The sequence below is a fragment of the Schistocerca serialis genome, chromosome 2 (assembly GCF_023864345.2).
Source record: "Schistocerca serialis cubense isolate TAMUIC-IGC-003099 chromosome 2, iqSchSeri2.2, whole genome shotgun sequence".
Lineage (NCBI taxonomy): Eukaryota > Metazoa > Arthropoda > Insecta > Orthoptera > Acrididae > Schistocerca > Schistocerca serialis.
The window spans coordinates 733,663,632-733,688,798 of record NC_064639.1 but is presented as its reverse complement, the minus strand read 5'-3'; positions in this window follow the sequence as shown (position 1 = coordinate 733,688,798).

Below are 25,167 nucleotides of genomic sequence, written 5' to 3'. Positions count from 1 at the left end.
TAGACTACCACCGGAGAAGCGGTCAAGACACTCACAATTTGTCAGAAACTTCTGAAAATGATACTAAAAATCACTCAAGAAACAAGCAGCTGAATTTCAGGAAACCATTGATTGCATTAACATTTCGTCTTATATGGTTGGTCTATAAAGGGCAGTAGTGAAATAGAAATGAGATAGGAAAGTGAACTGCTTAATTTCATAAAGAGTAGCTATAAACCTTTATAAATTTCATCTCTGTTGATCAATCGTGGATACGGGTCAGTGACCGGTCAGACATTTTCAAAGCGACAATTGCCAAACAGCCGCATGTTCTCAGAAGTTATTTTATTTAGGCGACCAGTTTCGGTATATCATTAATGCCATCTTCAGGCCCCACTGCACTCCATGTATACAGTCAGATACACCGATGCATGCAGAACTGGAGCCATCGATATCTGGATTCCATGAATATTTTTGTAGAATGTGGTCTTCGAAGACGCTACTTAGTCTTTTGCTGTCACGTCTTCGAAGAACACACTTCAAAAAAATTCATGGAATCAAGATATTGATGGTTCCAGTTATCCATGCATCGATGAATCTGACTGTATATCAAGGAGTGCATAGAGGCCTGAAGGTGACATTAATGAAACTAGTCGCCCAAATAAATTAACATCTGGAAACATACGGCTGTTTGGCGATTTTCTTTTGGTAAAATACTTTATACGTTTATCCCATTATGAGACAAGACGCTCAGCGCCTTCATGGAATAACGTTTGTGGTTACCTACACAACCATGATTCCACATAGGCGTGCACCTCTTCGTCCGGAGCAAATCGACGGCCATGAATGCGTGTCTTCAAAGTTCAAAAATATGGAAATCGCAAGAGATCTGGGTTATATGGAGGATGTGTAAGGACTTCCCAGCCAGACTACTGCAATGTAGTCGAAACAACAGGCACGCCAGCTCCCAGAAATTCATGATGATCTCTTTATTTGCCGGCAGGGGTCCACTGCTCCTTGAATTTCTGTAACACGGAGTCACAATCAACGCACAGCGGTACGTGGGCTCTTCGCAAAAATTGAAGCACGTCATCAAGTCAGAACACTCAGGAATATTGACGGCCAGCATAATTCTGTTGCATATGTTGTCAAGGGTGTTTCGACTACGCTTCAGAAGCTACGCTGGGGAGACCTTTCGCATCCTCCATGCAGTCCCGATCTCTGTCCATGCGATTTCCAAGGTTTTGGGGCCCTGAAGCGAGACATTTACGGGCGTCGATTTGCTTCGTACGGAGATATGCACTACTGGGGACAATCATTGTGCCACAGCCAACTGCAAATATTTTTCCATCAAGGCACTGACCGTCTTGATCCGCAGTGGAATAAATATTTCAAAAGTTATGGAGTTTACTTTTGAAGTAATGAACAGTTGACTCACATTTTTGCATGTGCCTCATTTTCTTTTGACTCCCGTTATGTATCTGGTATCTCTCCTAAGAGACGCCAGGAGCATTTTCTCCGGTGTTTCGGCAGATATTTGCAATTTCGTTTTTGAACTTTGTAGCTAGAGCCAAACCCAAGAATAACTGTTAGATTAAGATGAATTTGACTAGACGAAACTCTGTCAATTGAAGCAATAACTAAAAAAAAATCAATACACTTTGACACTGGCGTTTGACGATTTGAAGTGATACAAGATCTTTGAAAGCCACGGAAACATACGTGTAAGTTAACAGGTTGAGAATAGTCATATTGGTGTCCCTCCGAAGAGTCGTCAGGCGCATTTTCTCCGGTGTTTCAGCGGTTTAGTTTTTGCATTATGTAGCTGGAGTCAGTCTACGCAAACTGTGCTCATCATGTCTTTCATCCGACGCCCATTGCCGACGGAAAGCGTTGGTTTGATTCCCATTAGAAAGAAAATGACTTTTAAATCGTAATTTTACACGCACAATCGCTAGATAGCTTCCAAATTAGTCTGTCCAATATTCGTTTCATCGGTATGTATCAACGGAGCCAGCAAAACACGAAGAATAAACAGCAGTCCCTCAGCGGCTCAGTATAATTTCATGCTTGACGGTAGCAGTCAGTCCGGGCGAGGGCAGTGCTTCACCGCTCTGGAGTATTGGTTCCTCTTCGTGTTTTACTGGTCCTGTTAATAGATATCGTTAAACAAATATCACTCTATAGACTGGGATGTAAAATTCCGCTTTAGAAACCATTTAGTTTGTAACCAGGAACAAACTGACACTTTCCGTCGACAGTGTACGTCACATGGAAGACGTGATGTGCCTATTTGTGTGTACTGACTCCAGCTACAAAAAGCAAAAACGAAAATATCAGCTGAAATACCAGGCGAATGTACCTGATGACTCTTAGGAGAGATACCCAGTATAACTAGTCTCAGCCTGTAACTATACCTGTTTTTCTGCGGATTTCAAAGATCTTGTACCACTTTAAATTGTAAAATACTCCTGCGAACGTGTTTTGATTTTTCTTAAGTGTTGCTTCAGTTATTAAGCGTAATGAGAGAGCTGGCTCTCTGGGACCTATACCTTTTCCAGAGCCAAATTCACCTGCATCTAACAGACATTCTACACTAGTCTCCAAAATTAAAACAACAAACCGATTCTTCCCCTTCCTGTGTCCAACTCACAATAATCATACAAACTGTCAACCAGATGTCCGTACGATCGTGTTCTGAACGAAAGATGGGATTCCAGTCACGGATAACCATGCCAATGATAACGCCAGGGCACCTATGAAACGAGGTACTGTTTTCCGGGTAGCCGCATATCCACAATCGCTTTGTATACAGCCACAGACGGTGCAGTATAGGACAGAGAAGATGCCTAGCAGACTCTTTGCGGTATAGGGCCATAGAAAGAAAGGAAGCAGGACAGTCGCATAATGATTTGGCCCGATGGTTTAATCTGAATGTTTCTGTTGTTTCTCACATGTGGCGGCGGTTTATAGAGACCGGAACTGTATCCCGAAGAGCAAGGCAGGGCCGACCACGTGTGACTTCAGGAGAGAGGACCTCTGTTTGGCTGTAAGGGCACGACATTAACGCCTTAGTACTGCATGGCAACTGGCTCGTAATCTCGCAGCATCCACTGGACGTTTTGTATCGAGGCAAACGGTGTGCAGAAGACTTCGACACAGTGACCTTAATTGTCAGAGACATACTGTATGTCTACCTCTGATGCATCTTCATAGAGTGGAGTCGTCAACATAATACCTGGACGATCGAATAGTAGGTCAAAGTTGTTTTAACAGATGAGTCCCGATTTCATCTAGGGAGTGATTCTCGATAGATTCGCATCCGGAGGCAACATGGAACACGACATCGGGACGCAAACTTTATGTAAAGAGACCGAGATCGAGGAGGATCCCTAATGGTATGCACCGGGATTATATTTACCTGTTGAACCACTCTTCATGAAACTGTGTGGGTGACTCGGCAAGATTCAACTGCTGTCAGGTATTGTGATGAGATCTTGGGACCTCATCTGCCATGGTTGCAAGGTGTTGTGCCCCAGGCGCCGTATTGATGGACGATAATGCTTGACTGTACAAAAAACGGGTGGCTGATATTTTCTTAGAAACCTGAGGTACTGCATGGCGTGGCCTGCTCGCTCTTCCGATTTCAGTCGAATAGAGCATGTCTGGAATGAACTTGCGAGACGGCTTCCATGACGTCGGCATCTACAAACCACTCTCCATGAGTGAGAGCAGCTTTGAGGGAGAATGGAATGGCTCTGAGCACTATGAGACTTAACTGCTGAGGTCATCAGTCCCCTAGAACTTAGAACTACTTGAACCTAACTAACCTAAGGACATCATACATATCCGTGCCCGAGGCTGGATTCGAACCTGCGACTGTGGCGGTCGCGCGGTTCCAGATTGTAGCGCCCAGAACCGCTCGGCCACCCCGGCCGGCGGAAGAATGGAGATTACTGCCCCAACATGAGACTGATGACATCATTCACAGCATGCTTCGTCGCTGCCAGGCCTATATTGCTGCTAGAGGTTGTCACACCCCATACTGAGCACATTAACCAGTTGCTGGAATGTTTGTGCAAATCCGTTACGTTGGAGAAAACGAAGAACATTTTGTCTACCGTTATGCATGCTACAGCGTTTGCTTTCTGTATTCTTTACACTGTTTATACTTTAATATCACCTGTTTACACTGTTTTGTAGCAAAAATAAACACAATCTTCCAAAATTTCCCTTTGTTGCTTAAATTTAGGACACCAGTGTATTTTATGTGCATTCATCTGCAAATTTTTCTTGTCAGCAAGTTGCATTACACGACAGTTCTATCATTAAGATAACCTTACTTTTTTCTGGGCTATGGGAATGAATTTCTTCCGAAATTCCTGCAGTTTGACTAAAATGTCAGTAGGCTTAGAACCAAATTTGAATAATCGTTCGATTCTCCCTTCGCGCAATGATCTTAAAATTTCGGATGGAATGTTGTAAATAGTTTCTGCTTGCTTGATCACAACTCTTAGAAAGCTTGCCAACCTCTTATTCGACATACTGACCACGAAATTACTATTTATTCAGTTTCTTTCTTCAACTATTTGGCTTTAGCTTCCTTGCTTTTCCTTCTGAACCCATTTAAGGCTTTACTCCTCCTTAACTCTGAACATTTTGTTTTTTATTCCTCTGCCGACAAAAAGAAATACTCCTTCTGTTTACCACAGCGTTTTCACAGTTACCTTTCGTATACTAGTATATGTCTGACCAAAGTCTTGTATTTCACATTTTTTTGTTGCTCCTTAGTTGAACTACCTATTATGGTACTTACTACTACACCATCCACAGCCTTAGAGAACACGACAGCCCTCGTAAAGGACTCGAGAGTTGATCATGACTCAACCAAGAGGCTCATTACCGAAGTTCGCATGCCTTCTAGAATTTATGAAGTACGATGAAGAGGGTTACGCCCTGAGGCCTATCTGCTGCGCAGCGAAACATCTAGCATCTAAAATGCGCCGTCTTGTGCGACAAACGGACTCGTATGTGAAGCATTCTTCCTACCTTGTACAATTAGTTAAGGAGCAACCGATACAGTCAACTGATATTATGAGTAGTTGCAGTACCGAATCTCTCTTTACTAACATACCTATAGAGGAGGTCTGTCGCATCCTGCAGGACCAGAACCCACCTGATGTACGTGATTTGGTGCGCTTATGCCTATCACCACCGTACTTCACCTAGCAGAACAAGTATTACGAAGAATTAGACGGAGTGACAATGGGCTACCCTCTCTCCCCAGTCGCTGCTGATGTCTTCCTCGATGCTTTTGACCAAACGCCTCTAGCTTTTGGACGGTTACGCCCCCGTTGCTAGCTATGGTATTTAGACGACATTCGTTATCTGGCCACACGGGAAGGCGGAACTGAGAAGCTTTCTTCAGCATTGAAACAGCCTACATAAGAATATACAGATCACTCACGAAATCTAAAACAACGGTTAGTTACAATTCGTGGACGTGGAGCTATAAGGAACTGCGGATGGTATGGTGGGACACAATATGTTCTGGAAACCAACCCACAGAAATCGGTACCTGCGTGTGGAAAGCCACTATGAGTCACCTCAGAATAATTCAGTTCTACACACGCTGACCGCCCATGCCTGCCGCGTAAGTGATACTAACAACATCAAAGACGAATTGAGGGAGCTACACCACAAGTTTCGCGATAACGGTTATGACAAGAATATTGTGAGAAAGGGGACCAAGATCAGCAGAAATAAAACAAGAGAAGAGGGCAATGGAGAAAAGCTTCAGCTAGTGCACTTATTACATGTGAAGGGCGTCAGTGAACGCCTAGGCAACGTCCTCCGCCGACGAAGTTTGAAACCGATCTGCCGCAACAGCCACGGGACAACATGTTGTGGACAACATGACTGCCTATACCAAGGACGCAGTCAACAAACTAAATACTGCAGGAGTATATGAAATACTTTGTGAGTGCGAAGCAGCCACAAAGGCAAGACAGGGAAACCAGTTAGTACAAGAGTAGCAGAATTTGAACGCTCTATGTGACTAGCACAGCATAATAAATCGGCGATAGCAGAACACCGGAGTGGTTATGGGCAGCCAATCTTGTTCTAGGAATCGCGTATGGCTGGCGAAAAAGTCGTGAACGCGGCAATGCGGAATTCGAGAGGCGACTGAAATTATCAAGCAGCCTGACGACATCAGTAGAGAGGAGGCTACAAACCTCCGGCGTCCTGGCTGCCAGCTATCCCAGTCCAAAGGGCCGCGAGCGGTCGCGGGACAGAAGCCTCACCGGGCACGGACGCGACAGCCTAAACAAACAGCTATAGAGGGACTGTGTGTTTATTTCCACGCACACCAGGAAGAAAATGTGCCCACTAAAAGTCTAACGCCGGTTGGCAGACGGTCGTCAACCACTGACAAGTTGGCTAGCCCACCAATAGTTTCTTACATACCCTCTCCCTTCCGTCATCACTAGCCTATTATATTCTAGGACCAACTATATATATGTGTGTGTTTGTTTGTGTGTGCAACAAGTAGAGGCACCTTTCCTTCACCAAAACCAGTCTTACGCTGAGGAAGGCCATTGTAATACGGTAGAAACGTTGGTTTTAAGTTTTTAATGAAAGTATATTATACAATGGGGGGGGGGTACCCAGTGCCAGTGAGAGTCAGAATCGTCAGCAGGGCGAGGGGGGGGGGGGGAGGGGGGCTCTGCACGCATAGAGGCAGCAGAGTAGGTCATCTTGTTGCAAAATTATCTCCTAGGTCAGTTTGCTGTGGCATAGTATGACGAATTCTTGCTATGAGGCTAGGAGAGCAGTAGAGAAGTGTGCCGTACGCTGGCCTCCTCTTTATTCATCTCATCTTATTGGATTGTATCCGAGCACTATGGGACTTAACTTCTGAGGTTATCAGTCCCCTAGAACTTAGACCTACTTAAACCTAACTAACCTAAGGACATCACCCACATCCATGCCCGAGGCAGTATTTGAACATGTGACCGTAGCAACAGCGCGGTTCCAGACTGAAGAGCTTAGAACCGCTCGGCCACAACGGCCGGCGGTCTCCTCTTTAAACAGCCTCAGTTTGCTGGGGATTATAGTAGCTTGACTTTCGAAATTTGGTGCCTTAGTGGTAAACATTGATCAGTGCCCAGTATTTTAACCTGAAATATTTTCCTCTATAGTTCCATTCTCAGCCAAATTTCTCAACGAAGTCATTTCCCAGTACGCCCAAGTGACTCGGTGTTCTCAGTAATGCGATGGCGCTTCCACAAGTTTCGAAGGCCGGATGAGATGCCTTGCATAGCTTGGCTCCACTCGCTTCTACGCAGCTTATAGCATCGTTGCACATCAGAACAATCTTAATGATTCGAGGTCTGATACACTGCAAGTCTATGGCTTTGGATATCAACTACAATCAGGGAGTATGTTTCATCAAACAATTTGTCTTTAGCTGGCTCGCTTAGGAAAACCATGTTAACTCATCGTCGAATAAAACTTTTAAATAGCGAAATTGTACAAAGAATTCGAGTAATGAAGTACCCACATAATTTTCTGGGTGAAAAAACGCTCAAGAACCCACGACGCAGAAATTCATAGGTAAAAACTGATATCCTTCCGCAGTATCTTGCGTCGACGCTTTCCGGTGTAGTGTGGTGTGGAAATGTAATGTAAAAAAATGGTTCAAATGGTTCTGAGCACTATGGGATTTAACATCTGAAACTGTAATGTAAGAAGAAGTCATCATCGTATAGTGAGTCTGAAGGTAGTGATAAAATCCGTAATAGGGATGTATTATGACGCCAGGTGATATACGCCTTTACCAGAGCAAAGAACATTGTGATCAAATGTCGGCGGTGCATGAAAGTATTCCGCGGAGGAGGAGGAGGTTACTGTTTATCTCCCGTCGACAACGAGGTCATTAGACACAGAGTACAAGCTCAGATCTGTGAAGTCGTGCCCTCTCAGAGGAACCATCCTGGAATTTGCCTTTAACGATTTAGGAAAATTACGGGAAACCTAACTCAGGATCGCCCGACGCCGGTTTGAATTGTTCTGCCAATTATGAGTCCAGTATGTTAACCCTTAGCCCGCCCGGTTAGCCGTGCGGTCGACGCACTGCTTACCGGGCGGAAGGCATGACGGTCCCCGACACGAATCTCCCCGGAGGATTAGTGTCGAGGTCCCGGTGTGCCTGCTAGTCTGTGGATAGTTTTTAAGGCGGTTTTCCATCTGCCTCGGTGAATGCGCGCTAGTTCCCCTTAGTCAGCCACTGTTACACTATGTCGGCAATTGCTGCGCAAACACTTTCTCCACGTATGCGTACTCTACCACGCAAACATTGGGGTTACACTCGTCTGGTGTGAGACGTTCTAGGGTGGGTCCATTGGGGGTCGAACCGCACAATAACCCTGGGTTCGGTGTGGGGCGGCGGAGGGGTGAGTTGGCTGCTGTAACTTGTTGTGGGGTTGTAAATCACTGAGGGCTGCGGCGTGGACGGAACCTGTCCGTCGTTTCTAGGTCCCCAGTTCAATACTAAACAATAGAATACAATGTTAACCACTGCCTTCCCCGTTCGGCGAAAGTACAGTATTTCGAACTGTTAATTCCGGTCATATCACAAAGTCTGTTCCTTTCTGGAATCTTCGAAAGCATGAAATTTATAAAATAATGGTCAATAGCATGAGCTATGTCCCAGTTTTCATACACCATTCGTCAGTCAGATTCCTCTTTAGTTTCTCAGACTGTATGAAATTTTTCATCCTTTGAGAACAGGGATGATAATATCGTGTGTGATAGGGAGTCAATTTCTTGGACTCGCCAAATGTGAGAAAACTTGGGGATATGCTTTGGTTATTAGTCTGGAGTTTAAGCATTTAGTTGTCGATTTTATCGGGTCCCTAAGATGTGTCAGGGCAGGCAGCTAATGCACAAAGGAGCTCCCACTCACTGATTCGGGTGTCGTATGCCTCCAAGCATTACGTCGCAGGGATAAATTATTTCGCTTCTCCTAGCGCATTCGACAGCGGGCAGTGGGATGGTAGCTCTAATTGCTGACATTTTGACGAAGTGTGCTGCGAAAACTTCAGGAATGAGCCAAGCGTCAGCACTAATGCCGTTATTGATCGAAATAACTGGAACGACAGTGGGCAATTGGTGACCACTAATGACGTGGAGCTTTGATCATACTTTGGAGAACGGGGTGTGCGCTGTCATAAATTATCCATATTGTTCTCAGTGTCTTTGACTAAAAACCGCTCTTTCGCACCGGGTCTTTGAAATTCAATTACGTTATTAGCAGGTGAGTAGCACCACTCTATGATCTGCGATATCAGCAGCCCTTTGCTTCAAATTCTTAGCGTCTGCAGCGTACATTCCAATCAATGGCTAGCGAAATATTCTACAGTTCTATTCCCTTGACTGACTACAAATATTGTTTTGAAGGATTTACAGGTCGCTTTTCTGATTTAGAACACAGAGAATGATCAGAAAGTAAGTATTGCCAGGTTGCTGTGATTGTTTCTCTGGATACGCGGGGGAGTTTCAAACTACAAATAGGGAGGTCAATATAGGAATATGTGCCACGAGCTGCGAAGCAGCATACGCGGGGGAGTTTCAAATTACAAATAGGGAGGTCAGTATAGGAATATGTGCCACGAGCTGCGAAGCAGCAAGTTAAGTATACAGAGCTTCAGCTCAAAAATTTTATTTACCTCTGCTGGCCATGTCTATGTTGTGCACAGAGTAGTGCAGGCATTCCCCAAGTAATCCATAAATAGGATAGATGGAGACATTAGTTCTATGTCTCGCGCTATATGATTTCTTTGTCTTGTGGAATTTAAATATTACAATGTTTACCCTGGTGGATAGATGAACATGGACTGCTACTGCTTGTGTTGTGGTACTAGAGTTCACTTTATCACTAAAGATATCCGAAATTATTAGCAAGAAGGCGTCGTTAGCGGCCTTCTCGTCATTAAAATAGTTTTTACTGTATAACGGTGTGTCTAGGGTGGCTGTGTGTGCAAGCTGATTCTCTGAAGGTAATGCGTGACCGTACAGCATGGAAGGCAGATCGTGGAGAAATGAAACCATTTATTCCATAAAGTTTTGGGATTGCGGCAGGATAACGTCGATTTCCTGCCTCTATATTTTGGCGGACAACCCTTCAACCATCTTCAGCTGATGTTTTGCACTGAAGGTTGCTACACTGATATCCATAATTAAAGCAACAAACCACTATTTCCCCTTCAAGTCTCTAATTCACAATATAATAATACAAACTGTCAACTGATGTCCGTAAGATAGAGTTCTGCACAGAAGATGGCATTCCGCTCAACGGACAACCATGCCAGCGTTGACGTCAGGGCACCCATTAAACGGGGTAGTATTTGTTGGGTAGTACCACAATGACAGTCGCTGTGTACGCAGTCACAGATGGTGCAGTATGGCACAGAGAAGACTCCTGACAGACTCTGCACTGGAGAGGCATAGGAAGAATGGTAGCAGGACAGTCGCAGACTGATGTAGCCTGATGGCTTAAGTTGTGTCGTTGTGCTGGTTGTCGGTTATAGGGACCCAAAATGTATCCCAAAGACAGTATCGGTCTGGCAGGGCAGGGTCGACCACGTGAGACATGAGAAAGAGAAACCATTATTCGGTACCGCCTTAGAACAGTACTGCAACGACATCTGAGCTCGCACCATCCACTGGACGTATTTTATCGAGGCAAACGCTGAACATAAAGCTTCGGCAGAGTGGCCTTTATTGTCGGAGACTTGCTGTATGTGTACATCTGACACGTGTTCACAGAAGGGAACGTTTAGTGCGAGGTCGTTAATATGCCACCTGGACGGCCAACATTGGTCTAATGTTCTTCTCACAAATTGGACTGGAGAGTGATTCTCGGCGGATTAACCTCTAGAAGGAACATGGAATACGATTTGTGGACACTGTGGAAAGAGGATCCCTAGAGGTGTGCGCAGGAATTATGCTGACCAATCGACCAGCTCTTCAAGAAACTGGATGGGCGAATCGGTAAAGTTTAACTGCTGTCAGATAACGTGACGAGATATTGCGACCTCATGTGCGGTTGTTTCAAGGTGCTGTGGGCCCAGACTTTGTACTGATGGACAACAGTGCTCTACCTCATAGAGCAAGGGTGACTGATTTTTTTTTCGGGAAGCGAAAAGATTGCACACATGGCGTGGTCTGCTCGCTCTTCCGATTTGAATACTGCGGAGACGGGTTGCATCACGTCACCATCTACCAATAACTCTCCAACACTACTTGCAGCTTTACAGGGAGAATGGGGGTTACTGTCTCAACATGAGACCGATGACATCATTCACAGCATGTCCCGTCCTTGTCAGCCTGTATTGCTGCCAGGGGTGATCACACATATTAACCCGTTGTCGGAATGTGTATGCAAAAAACCAAGAACATTTCTGTCTACCACTACACATGTAGTAGTTGTCTACGTTCTGTATTTTTTACAATGTTTCTAGGTTACTCTCACTTTTTTATACGGTTATATGGCAAAATAAACGCAAATTCGCAAAAATTCCCTTTGTTGCTTTAATTCTCGATATCAGTGCAGCTCACATCGCTACTTTTATACCGCAAAATGGCCACAATGATGCATGTGCAAAGGTAACTGCCACATGAGCGACCTCTGACTAATTAAGCACCCTCTTCGAATATTGCTCCATCTGTTGTATCTATGCGTAATACTACACGTGCGTTCTCTGAGGAATGCGTACTTGCGGACTTAAAACGCAGATTTCAGAATTAATAGTTAAATGTCGCCAGACGTGTCATTGGTCATAAAATATTTTCTTTCTGAGGAATTCAAAGAAATCGCTGGACGCCACGACTTACCTAGTTGAGAGCCACCATCGTGATTAATAAGACGTCGCGCTAGACGTATATCCACCGATTCCTCAGTTGTTGAATCTCAGAAGGATCTCGTTGGGGACATGATTTCCGTGGCAGAGTAGTCCACAGAATGTCTTGGGGAGACACAATACTCGGCTATGGCTGACTTACTGGGCTGCGAAAGGCGGGTGTGGCGGTTCATGTTCAATGCTCTTTGACGCACAGTACACGTCGTCTGACCAATATAGGCACTGCCGCACTGACAACGTACGCTGTAGATTCCAGCCCTTCGCGATACCATATTGTCATTTGCCGAACCGAGAAGAGTACACGCCTTTGTTGGTGAACGGAAGATTACTTTGATATAATGTCGCCCTTAAGATTCTGCCTAATTTCGACGAAATATTACAGACATACGGAGGAATGCTCCTGAACCTCTTGCTCTTGTGGGTCGTCACGTTTCTTCTTCCTTAAAGCTGTGATGATATGATGTAGAGAATATCCATTGTCATTGAATACTGATCTTAAATGTTCCAGCTCCTTTGCAAGGCAGTCCACATCAGACACAACACGTGCCCGGTGCACCAACGTTCGAAGGACGCCCGTGGTTTGTGATGAATGGTGGCAGCTAGACGCCTGCAGATAAATGCATGTATGTGTTGGCTTACGACAGACGGAATGCCTCAATGAACCCTCCACTTCCGTCTCATCAAAATGTCCACAAAGTACAGAGCGCTGGCCTTCTACACTTCCACTGATTTGATGTTCTCGTGGATAGAATTCAGATGTTGCGAAAGGCATAACAGTTCTACTTCACCGTGGGGCCACACTATGAAAGTATCATCCACATGGCGCAAGAAGACTTTTGGTTTAACTTCTGCCGAATCAACTGTCCTCTCCTTAAAGTTTTTCATAAAATTTAAGAATTTTTAACTTTGTGCAGACCTTTCAGCAGCTGTGATAATTGAACTTGTAACACGTCAACCTCAGTTGCAAATAGAAACCAAACTTAACCCAGGTTTCATCGAAAATAATTTGGCCTTCTTCAGAAGCGAGTGGCGCTAAACTACTGTATGTCAAGTATAAAACAGTCATTTTATACTTGACATGGCCAGGCTTTGGCATGCGGTAGTTTAGTGTCACTCGCTTCTGAAGAAGGCCAAATTATTTTGGCTGAAACCTGGTAAAGTTCGGTTTCTATTTGCAACTGATGCTGACTTATTACACGTTCTTTCATAAAATATTTGCTACCAGGGAGGATAGAGGACTACCCGTTGCAACACTGCCAGTTTGCTTAAACCCATCATGGGTTTGCTTAACCGATAGAGGTACTCAAGGTACCCTCCGCCACACACCGTCAGATGGCTTGCGGAGTATGGATGTAGATGTAGAAAATATTCACTGTTCGAAGAAAGGGCATGATGAAGTACGTGGGGCGTTGGAAAAGTCTGTGCAAAGCCCGAGAGGTGGCACCACCGGTGAGTATCGAGGTCATGTTTAGTTAGTAGCATCTTTGGACAGAACGCACACCAAGTTTCAGCCATATTGGTCTATTTCTTTGTGTTTGTCATTCGTGTGAATCAAGGAAGTCGAGTGATTGTCGAGAAATGGACGAAAAAGTTTCGTGTGGTGATTAAACATTACTTTATGAAAGACAAACGCCTCAGGAGATTAAAGAGAAGCTGATAAACATTACAGTGTCTCTGCACCTTCGATCAGAACTGTTTTTAAGTGGTTTCAAAATTTTCGGAGTGGCCAAATGGGCACAAGTGATACTGAACATTCTGGATGCCCTGTGGAGGTTACGAGTCCAGAAATCATTGATAAAATCCGTGATATGGTTATGTATGACAGAAGAGTTAAGGTGCATGAGATTGCTAGTGCTGTGGGAATCTCGAATGAACGGGTACATAATATTTTGCATAAAAAATTGGACATTAGAAAGCTACCCGCAAGATGGGTTCCGCGATTGCTCACATTTGACCACAAACGGAATCGTGTGAAGTGTTGCAAGGAAGGTTTGCAGCTGTTCAGGAAGAATCCGAAAGACTTTAATCGTCGTTTCGTCGCTCTGCATCAAACATGGATACATTAATGTACTCCTGAGACCAAACAACAATCTCGACAATGGGTTAAAAAGGGAAAATCTGCACCAAAAAGCGAAGACAATTCCTTCGGCCGGAAAAGTTATGGCGACTATCTTTTGGGATTCGCAAGGGATAATCGCCATAGAGTATCTGAAAAAGGGTAAATCTATTACAGGTGCATATTATTCATTGTTATTTGACCGTTTGAAAACCGAACTGCAAGAAAAACGCCGGCGATTCGACCGCAAAAACATCCTTTTCCATCACGACAATGCACCAGCACACACCTCAGTTGAGGTCGCAAAATTAATGGAAATATAATTCCAGCTCGTTTCACATCCCCCTATTCTCCAGACTTGGCTCCCTCGGACTACTATTTGTTCCCCAATTTGAAGAAATGGCTGGCGGGACAAAGATTTTATTCAAACGAGGAGGTGATTGCAGCAACTAATATCTATTTTTCAGACCTGGACAATTCCTATTACTCGGAAGGGATCAACAAATTAGAACAGCGTTGGGCGAAGTGTATAAGTCTAGAAAGAGACTATGTCGAAAAATAAAAAAGGTTTATCCCAAACACGTAAGTAGTTTTTATTTTTGCACGGAGTGATAATGAATCCATGAGAGGCATCCTAGCGAAGAGTGAGACAACATCGAAGCTTACTGATAATTCCGACTCACTGAATTGAAGTGTCTTCAGTCTGTTAATAAAGCCATCGGAGTTGCGAATATGATGTGAACACTTCCTCACTGAAGGTCTCAGTAAAGACGCAAGATGTCCCGCTAAGTCATACACTGGATTGTCGATATTGCCCATAATAGGACATAATGGAAGATCTTTTTATGTGTTTTTGGAAGACAATGTAACCGTGATGGAACAGAACTGTGAGGTCTTAATCTTTTCGCGGCATCTTGCGAAATGGAACAATAATGCAGTAACGCCGTCATTTTGCTTTCTGATCTCCCTGATAGGTCTTTATCAACCTTCCGGTACGTTGGCTCACTATGAAATACGGCGAAACTGACGGTTTCATAGGCATTCACATTATAGATATTTGAGATGGAAATTATATAGAGTGATGTATAATCCGAACTAATTTGATTTCACAATAGAGTATTCCCTTATTTTTATTAAGGATTATCCCATGGTGACTGCCAATACATGAAGTACTAGTAAGCGTTTCATTTCTTGAGAATAGGCAGTTTCACAGACAGACAGTATGTCAAAGCGGGCCGATGGGCACCATTAACTTAATGCAGGTTGTAAAGGTGACACTAATGCCAGGTAGGACAGCGCTAAGTGCACTGAATAGGGTCAGCGGACGCCCGTTGCGAGCCGACACAATGCTGGCAGCAGGTAATGCCGGCGTTGGAATTCTGCACGAGATGACCTCCGCTCCCACGCTCCTAAACCGTTTATCTGCGGTGAGGGCATTGTGAAGTACAGTAAAGGGCCCAGAAGGTGGGCAACAATGGGCCTTTGGCGGAGAATGCGGAGAAGACGGCACCATTCTGCCAGTAGCTGAGAAATATACCGATGGACACTACGCAGGCACTGTGAAGGCTACAGGTATTTATGGCTCTATGCTCTCGGCGGAACAAGGCAGGTAAGGTGTGAGAATTCTATAAGCGTGAGACTGCAACTTTCTCTCTCAAAAAATGCTGGAGCCTCGTATATATAAAACACAAATCTTTGGACGGTCTAGGAAACGATATGTTAAGGCGCTCCTTTGAGGCAGTGACGGGACAGAGGCAAAACATTTGTTTAGCTGTAGCCCCTTGAGCTCGAAAATGGTGGAATTTCATTGGTCAGCCTGGTCTTCCGTAGCAATTTTGGATAATTATTGAGAAATTGGGGAACGCTTCAGGAGAGTCGACGCTTGTCGTTGGATGACTGCTCTTGAGAGGCTGGCATTGACTCTCGAAGAAGGGCCGATTGTTACGAGGAAGACAGGAAGAACTAAGGTGGGTCTTCACTATTCCACAGTTTTGAAGTCTGTAGGGCCATAATTTAGCGTTAATAAACTTTGAATTCTGCTGGCGAATTTGGTGCGAGAAGATGACATTTTCACTTTGCAGCTCCAACTGGAGCAAGATGTAAATTTTGCCATCGGTAGTTTTTCGGGATTCACAGCCATCGTCCGACACAGTGTCCGTCGACAGCAGCACTGGCGGACAACACAACGACACTTAAAAAAAAAAGTAAGAACTGCAATCGGCTTCAGTGTGTGTAGGGCGCGGTATACTCAGTAAACTTTATAGGGTGTTAATGAACAGGATGGAGGCGCCCTTCTGGCATACATAATTTTACAAACTCAAATTTTGGTGAGCACTGCCGTCAGGTCACGGAAACGGATTAGTGTGCTAATCATGTAGTAACCTACTTATGGGTTCCTTGTCTTGACTCTCCGCCAACCTTAGTTACTCGTAACTGTTTCTTGTTCTGGTGATAATTTGTCAGTGAATAGTATGTTATTAATCATATTCGTATCATACTTCAGGGCAACTACTGCACTCGTTTCTGTGACGTTTTATTTTAAGGAATAGAACTTACGGTAACTTTGACTTTCATTACGTTTGTATCTCATCCTGTCACAAAATTTTGAAGTCTGTAGGGCCATGATTTAGCGTTAAAAAACCCTAGCTTAACAAATGACGATTTGCATCTACATGCTGATACAGGTAAATTGACTAAGGTGGGGGGTAGTACAACTCAACAATGTATAAATCTTCTGGTCATCGATCTCACGTGATAACAGCACAGTGGCGGACAGGATGACAATTGATGTTTACGTTTTACGAGTATCTCTCCTCATCACATCTTGCTTTGACGACGCCTCCCCCCCCCCCTTTCCGACAGTATTTATGTCGCTGTCGGACGTCCAGCCCGGTCAGTCGGCAAGAATCAGGGGAGGAGCGCCTCTGGGGATATCCAGCACAGTCCTGCAAACGGGTCAATGGGTACACAGATCCGCCTAAGGCTTTCGCAGCTGTTGGTCAGTTTACTGGCCGGGTATATTGCCTAGTTGCCTGATAGACTCTTCTCTGCGTCATTTGTAATGGGCGTATTAATTTCCTCGATAATGAAATTTTAAACTCTTTACTTTCTTTCGACATGGTTAATATCTGTGCTTTTCAAGCAGTCATTACTGATACATATTTTCACATACCAGCGACTGTGTATTGGCTTCGTTTCTCGCACATCTTTCGTTGACTATGCCTACTAAATACGACCCCTGTGAGGCAGCCAGTGCTATAATGTGCTACCTGCTCCACGAGAAGATAATTGTTTTCAATTATTGTTCACGTGGTAGATATCTAATGTCAGTGATAAGGATGCGTTTCCGTTTGGGAAACTTCCCAAGTTACCTTCCCAGAATAGGCGCTACATTCCCCAGCTTGATCTTGTGCTTAAACAGCCGGAAAGTGATTTAAATCACCATCTTTTCCTGTAAATGGTATAGTGATGAGCAAGTAACTTAGTGTAAGATACTAAAAAATTTCCCACAAATATCTTCACTACCCTTTCATCATGAAATGAAAATGAAAAAATAAGCATAGCATTTTGAAGAAAGTGTAACCTACGTATTTTTTCAACATGAATGTGATTTTTACATACCCACATTAATTTGCTAAACATCAGGACGAAATATCAGGAACAGTAGTGTTTCTTGGACCTCGACTCCACATCCTGAAAGGTTTACCAGCAGCTACAGTGGTGTCTCCCTTATCCGCTGGAAGGACTACTGTGTGAGGAGCTTGCGTAGTGCTTGATGGTTGTCGGCGGAAATATCGTGGCAGGAAAACCACTTAATCTCTTACCTGATCAGGCCAAATAATTTTCAACATTCTTCTGTAGCTCTACATCTTAAACGCTTCGATTATCTTCTGTTCTGATTATCTCATGGTCCACGTTTCACAACCACACAATGCTGTGCTACAGTCTTACATTCAAAGAAATTTCTTCCTTAAATGAATTCCTAAGTTTGATGCTAGTAGATTTCCCTTGGCCTGAAATGCCCTTTTTTATCACTTCCAGTCTGCTTTAGATGTCCTCGTCGCTACCTAGGTTGCAGAATTCCTTACTTACAGACTGAGCCTTGGAATGTTTTATTGTAACATTACGTAAAAAATGTTTCGTAATTAGGAGAGCCAACACGTTGATGGGAGCTTCTTGCCATACTTCCTGTGGGGCTTCACTTATTGCTACTGTGGTCACTTGCTGATTGCGTGTTTCGTAACTGTTTAGGAATTTGTTGTGTTGAAATGTGTGGTATACTTGTAATATCTTGGCGAGTAAGTGCCTTACAAATTCAGATTTTGTGCGCTGCGTGGTTGATAATGACCACGACGTAGTGACTCATGCCAGAATATCTGCAGCTTTTAGGAAACTGAGCTGATCTTCCTTATCGCATCGTGATTTGTGGCTATTTGAAGAAGCGATTTTATTTTGGTAACTGGGGTAACCAGTCATTTGTGGCGAACATGTACAGAAACCAACAGAGTCTAGAAGATTGATTTATAATATTATCAGTGGTGTTATGTACCACGTGACTTCTGTTATTAATTCCGTTTCTTGAACATAGAATCTAATTTAAAAGTAGACATTGTGAGTTTGATCGCAAAAATTTCTTTTATTCCAGAATGGTTTTTCCTGGCTGAGCTATGTGGGAGATGTGATTAACATTGCTGCATTTAAGTCGAATTAATTCGAATACAAATTGTTCATTATGCGTAATGCGCTCATACTTTGCTCTTTTTGCGTCTTATCTGTATTGAAGATTTATTTCGCCCTTGTTGATAGCATGCCTTGTATGTCCGCAGCTTCGATTCGTATTTATTAAGAGGGACCTTCTTTCTGTAGATTAAACATATATTTTAGCAACAGAATGTGTAAAATATTCAAATTAAATGATGCGAAAGATTTGGTAATTTGGCATAGTACTGCGTCGCTTTACTTTCAGCTTTGTGTTACAGTGTGAAACACGCTACAAACAAGATGATAGGTACGCAACAATCATCCGCTAACTCCACTGGGTAACTAGGATGTTCCGTGGTGTTTGAGTGTAGAACAATAGAATAGACGATGTGGGTGGCCTTTGTACAATCAGAAGCATTACCCGGTGTGCTTTTGTGTGAATAACAAGAAATAAATTCTCTTACCCTTAGTTATTCAATATCGGTCACATGCATCATAAATTTCAATCAGATCTGCTTGTATTATTATACAAGCTACTCAGATGTGCTCGTATACGCTATAAGAGGCTTCATAATTTTCGGTTTAAAATGAACGCACCACGTGCAAACATTCATAGTATCTGTTGAGACTTATTTACACTGTACCCTCACTACTTACAAGAAAATACCGTTTGTTCACAGTTCTAACGGAAGGGTAAAGAAAATTCATTCATTCGTATCAAATTTCGCTTCTAAACTCAGGAAGCTAAACAGACTATTTTGAATGGAAATTATGCGACAAATGCATTAGTTATCCAAGACGTTATTGCATTATCATGCATTATTTCTGTAGCAGAAATGATAGCTACTGGAAACTGGCACACCCCCAGTTTTTTTAAATGAAGTGAGTGAATGCTTACCTGCCAGGCAGATGGCGATGACGGTGGCCGCGTATGGGAAGATCGCCATGTGCGCCAGGTCTCCGGGTCGTCTGTAACAAGCAACATTTTCCGGTCACAATCACAACATCGAATCGAATTTGTGATCAGTGAATACCTTTGTACTCGTAAAAAAATGGGCACTGAGAGTGTGATACGTAGTGCAGTGTACCATCATGTCCAGAACTGCCAGTTCTGTGTGAGGGAAAATGTTGGTGTTAAGCCTGTGCATCAAAGGAGTGCAATGAAAACAGGTGAAAGTGTAAAAGTTAGTGGCAGCCTGACTGGAATACATGGAACGTTGCAGTGTTAGCAGCAATAGGTTGATCTCTGAGATATTAGACCGTATAATGGTGGTTATCTCTAGGCGGAATCAGTGTACGGAAAAGCTCGTGCACATTAACAATCATGTAATTAACCAAAAAATGTGAACACAGCACGAAATGGATGTCTGACGTAACGAATAGTACATCTCTGTTTTCAGTGTTGACTAGGGCACCAAATATTGCGTGCAGAACCTTCTGCGTTGAGAATTCAGCTCTATCTGCGTAGATTTTTAATGTGCATGTGTAAAACTGGTTATAAAGGTTGTTGTGAAAGGTTATAAACGATAAGATTCAGTGGTGAAGGTGCTATCCTCTGTGAAAATGAAGTGTTATTACTGGACCAGTTGAATGGGATTGTCTACTAAGCATTGAATATGGATTAAGAGCAAAATGAAAACAGACGTATGTATTTACGGAATAGCAAAAATGAGATTAGCGACAAAATTAACTTAAGAATTGGGGACTGAGTATCAGAAGAAGTGAAGGAAATTTTATAATCCGGCACTGGCGGTGGAAGGAGGATTAAAAAGCTGTCTAGCACAGGCAGTAGGACATATGGTCTCAAAACTCTGTTAGTATTAACTTGAGAAAAGAATTTCTACGAATGTATATCCGGATGTAACGTTACGCATATTTAGGCGAGCTAATCAGCCGCCAACTATTGGCACGATGTAAGATGAATTTACTGTATGGCTGAACGCTAGCTAGCCCTGATCTCAGGGCGCACCACGGCAATTCCGTCTTCCGGCTAGGTTACCGGTACGATCAAGTCCAGGCACAAACATAGCACGTGGCCGGAAATGGGAAAAGTCCCCAATCTGGGAATTTAGACGGCTGTTGCTAGCTTGATCTTTCTGCAGGACATGTTCTAAGAAATGTCGGAGTGGCAGGCAATCTTAAAGATGGTTATGTTACAGCTCTTTGAGAGTTTACAATTATTCGCATCAAATATTAATGCAAATCTGAATACATAGGCAATCTCAGATAAATGAGGCACACCCAATGACCCAACAGTAATTTCAATGACTTTAAAACTACAGAAGTACATACTTCAAAGCGAATAAACATATAAACAATGACCCTCTGAATTAATAACTTTCAACTGATTCAAATGGCTCTGAGCACTATGCGACTTAACTTCTGAGGTCATCAGTCGCCTAGAACTTAGAACTGATTAAACCTAACTAACCTAAGGACATCACACACATCCATGCCCGAGGCAGGGTTCGAACCTGAGACCGTAGCGGTCACGCGGTTCCAGACTGAAGCGCCTAGAACCGCACGACCACACCGGCCGGCCAACTTTCAATTGCTTCATGTGATTACAGCAGATGATACCTCAGACGATGGCATTGCACTATAGCTATCGTCACTCAAAACTACGCATCTGTATATATTTTATTTATTGATTTATCGCATCTTCTACATCTCTTTCATTACGCAAATTGTTGTCAGAACATCGTATTCAGCACACTTACTGAGAAAATGGATACATCATCAGTATCTCATATTTTCTCATACGTGGGTTTTTATTTAATGAACAGTTTACTATTTGGCCAGTAACTTCATTTAAATTTTGACTGCAAGCGCTATTAAAAAAACTGTTCTATCTTAAAAGTGGTCAGTCACTTGTGTTAGCAGACAGCACAACTGAAAAGAGAATCGAAAGATCTTTCTATCAAGAAGGCATTAGTAATTGTTAAAATAATAACTAACGACAATCTGCTGTCATTTATCATGTGCACACTTCTGCAAGAATGCTGCCTTATTTGCACTACTGGCCATTAAAATTGCTACACCACGAAGATGACGTGCTACAGACGCGTAATTTAACCGACAAGAAGAAGATGCTGTGATATGCAAGTGATTAGCTTTTCAGAGCATTCACACGAGGTTGGCGCCGGTGGCGACACCTATAACGTTCTGACATGAGGAAAGTTCCCAACCGATATCTCATACACAAACAGCAGTTGACCGGCGTTGCCTGGTGAAACATTGTTGTGATTCCTCGTGTAAGGAGGAGAAATGCGTACCATCACGTTTCCGACATTGATAAATGTTGGATTGCAGCCTATCGCGATTTCGGTTTGTCGTATCGCGACATTGCTGCTCGCGTTGGTCGAGGTCCAATGACTGTTAGCAGAATATGGAATCGTCGGGTTCAGGAGGGCAATACGGAACGCCGTGCTGGATCCCAACGGCCTCCAATCACCAGCAGTCGAGATGACAGGCATGTTATCCGCATGGCTGTAATGGATCGTGCAGCAACGTTTCGATCCCTGAGACAACAGACGGGGCCGTTTGCAAGACAACAACCATCTGCACGAGCAGTTCGACGACGTTTGCAGCAGCATGGACTATCAGCTCGGAGACCATGGCTGCGGTTACCCTTGACGCTGCATGACAGACAGGAGCGCCTGCGATGGTGTGCTCAACGACGAACCTGGGTGCACGAATGGCAAAACGTCATTTTTTCGGGTGAATCCAGGTTCTGTTTGCAGCATCATGATGGTCGCATCCGTCTTTGGCGACATCGCGGTGAACGCACATTGGAGGCGTGTATTCGTCATCGCTATATTGGCGTATCATCCTGCGTGATGATACGGGGGGCCATTGGTTACACGTCTCGGTCACCTTTTGTTCGCATTGACTGCACTTTGAACAGTGGACGTTACATTTGAGATGTGTTACGACCCGTGGCTCTACCCTTCATTCGATCCCTGCGAAACCTTTCAATTCAGCAGGGTAATGCACGACCGCATGTTGCAGGTCCTGTATGGGCCTTTCTGAATACCGCAATACCAGTTCGGATACGTCTAGCATCTTGGCTGTACCTTTACATAACACAAAATCTTTCTCCGTGTCATTCTCCATCTCAGCCATACGACTATGGAACTCGCTCCCCTGTGATCTGCGTCTTATCCAGAACCACTTAACATTCAAGAGGGAACTCAAAACTTACATATGAGGGACGGTATAGTCACCATTGTTGTGCCCCTCTCATCTCTTTCTTTCTCCTATCCATCACAGCTTCGAGTTCTACCATTCTATTTCTCTTCCTCTAACCTTCTACCTCTTCTATATCCCTTTCACCCCATTCTATCGTCTTATGTCTCTGCTCCATGAAAATAACTCACAAGCTGCAAGAACATAACGGGAAAATTCCCAACTAGCAATAGGACTGACATTCATAAAAGAAAAATATGTTTACTTTCATATACATAGTCATTACTATTATTATTATTATTATTCCTGATTGTTATAATTATTTTTTTGATTGTTATAATTATCATTGTACTACTGTTATAATCTTTATTTTTTTCTTTAACATTAATACTGTACAACATGTTATATGTCCTTAATGTTCTGTAGAAATCAGAGTATGCCTGGTTAGGTGTAAGAGAGGGCCTGAAGACCCAAATCTTGCCAGGTAAAATAAATGCATGAATAAATAAAATAAAATAAATAAAATGTTCGACTGCTGCCCTGGCCAGCTCATTCTCCTGATCTCTCACCAACTGAAAACGCCTGATCAATGGTGGCCGAGCAACTGGCTCGTCACAATACGCCAGTCACTACTCTTGATGAACTGTGGTATCGTGTTGAAGCTGCATGGGCAGCTGTACCTGTACACGCCATCCAAGCTCTGTCATCCAAGCTCTGTTTGACTCAATGACCAGGCGTATCAAGGCCGTTATTACGGCCAGGGGTGGTTGTTCTGGGTACTGATTTCTCAGGTGCTATGCACCCAAATTGCGTGAAAATGTAATCACATGTCAGTTCTAGTATAATATATTTGTCCAATGAATAGCCGTTTATCATCTGCATTCCTTCTTGGTGTAGCAATTTTAATGGCCAGTAGTGTATTTATGAACCAGCTATTACTTACATTTATTGTAAATTATCTTAGTGCAGCCGAACGTTATTTATTTCAGTAGCGTTGTAATATTTTATTTTAGCTGGGGAAGTGGTCAAGTGAGTCAAATCAGGTACTTAGAAACTGGGGAGAGCCTTCAGCCAATGAGAGTTGGACAGTGGCAGAACACTGCATGAACTAAGTGGGAACTAGGACTTTCCGAGCGAAGCGCTCAGCCGAGCGATTCTGGACACTTTTACGTTTGTGCTTCTTGGAGGCAGGCCTGCCTGTAGTAACGTGCGTGATTCAGCCGTATAGGTGGTCGATTCCGGGCCGTAAACGGTCGCTACAGTACTCTGACTTTTGAAGGTACTCCCACTGGTAAGAGGTCTTAATGTGCTCCAGAGGACGACTCTAACTTTTTCCTCTTGAATTCGTAAATCAGGGTAGACAGGGCATGAGCTACTTTTTCTCGTATCGTGCGTGTTAATTTGTGTATCATTATGTTGAACTCTGAACTATTATCAGCTGGTGAATCTTCCGTGTAATAGACTTAGTTTTCGCGAGCCATTGATGATTATTAAGTTTGGGATTTCGGCAATCATTCTTGTATCGCTCTCAACTTAACTTTATTGCATTTGATAAGGGAATTTTCTATCCATATTTTAACTGAGTATCGTAGGACCGCTTCCCGTTCACCTGAGATGGCCTTTCTTGAATAAACATTATACAACATAATTCTCAGTCGTCTAGATCAATTATACAGGGTGTTACAAAAGGGTATGGCCAAAGTTTCAGGAAACATTCCTCACACACAAAGAAAGAAAATATGTTATGTGGACATGTGTCCGGAAACGCTTACTTTCCATGTTAGAGCTCATTTTATTACATCTCTTCAAATCACATTAAGCATGGAATGGAAACACACAGCAACAGAACGTACCAGCGTGACTTCAAACACTTTGTTACAGGAAATGTTCAAAATGTCCTCCGTTAGAGAGGATACATGCATCCACCCTCCGTCACATGGAATCCCTGATGCGCTGATACAGCCCTGGAGAATGGCGTATTGTATCACAGCCGTCCACAATACGAGCACGTAGAGTCTCTACATTTGGTACCGGGGTTGCGTAGACAAGAGCTTTCAAATGCCTCCATAAATGAAAGTCAAGAGGGTTGAGGTCAGGAGAGCGTGAAGGCGATGGAATTGGTCCGCCTGTACCAAAACATCGGTCACCGAATCTGTTGTTGAGAAGCGTACGAACACTTCGACAGAACTGTGCAGGAGCTCCATCGTGCATGAACCACATGTTGTGTCGTACTTGTAAAGGCACATGTTCTAGCAGCAGAGGTAGAGTATCCCGTATGAAATCATGATAACGCGCTCCATTGAGCGTAGATGGAAGAAC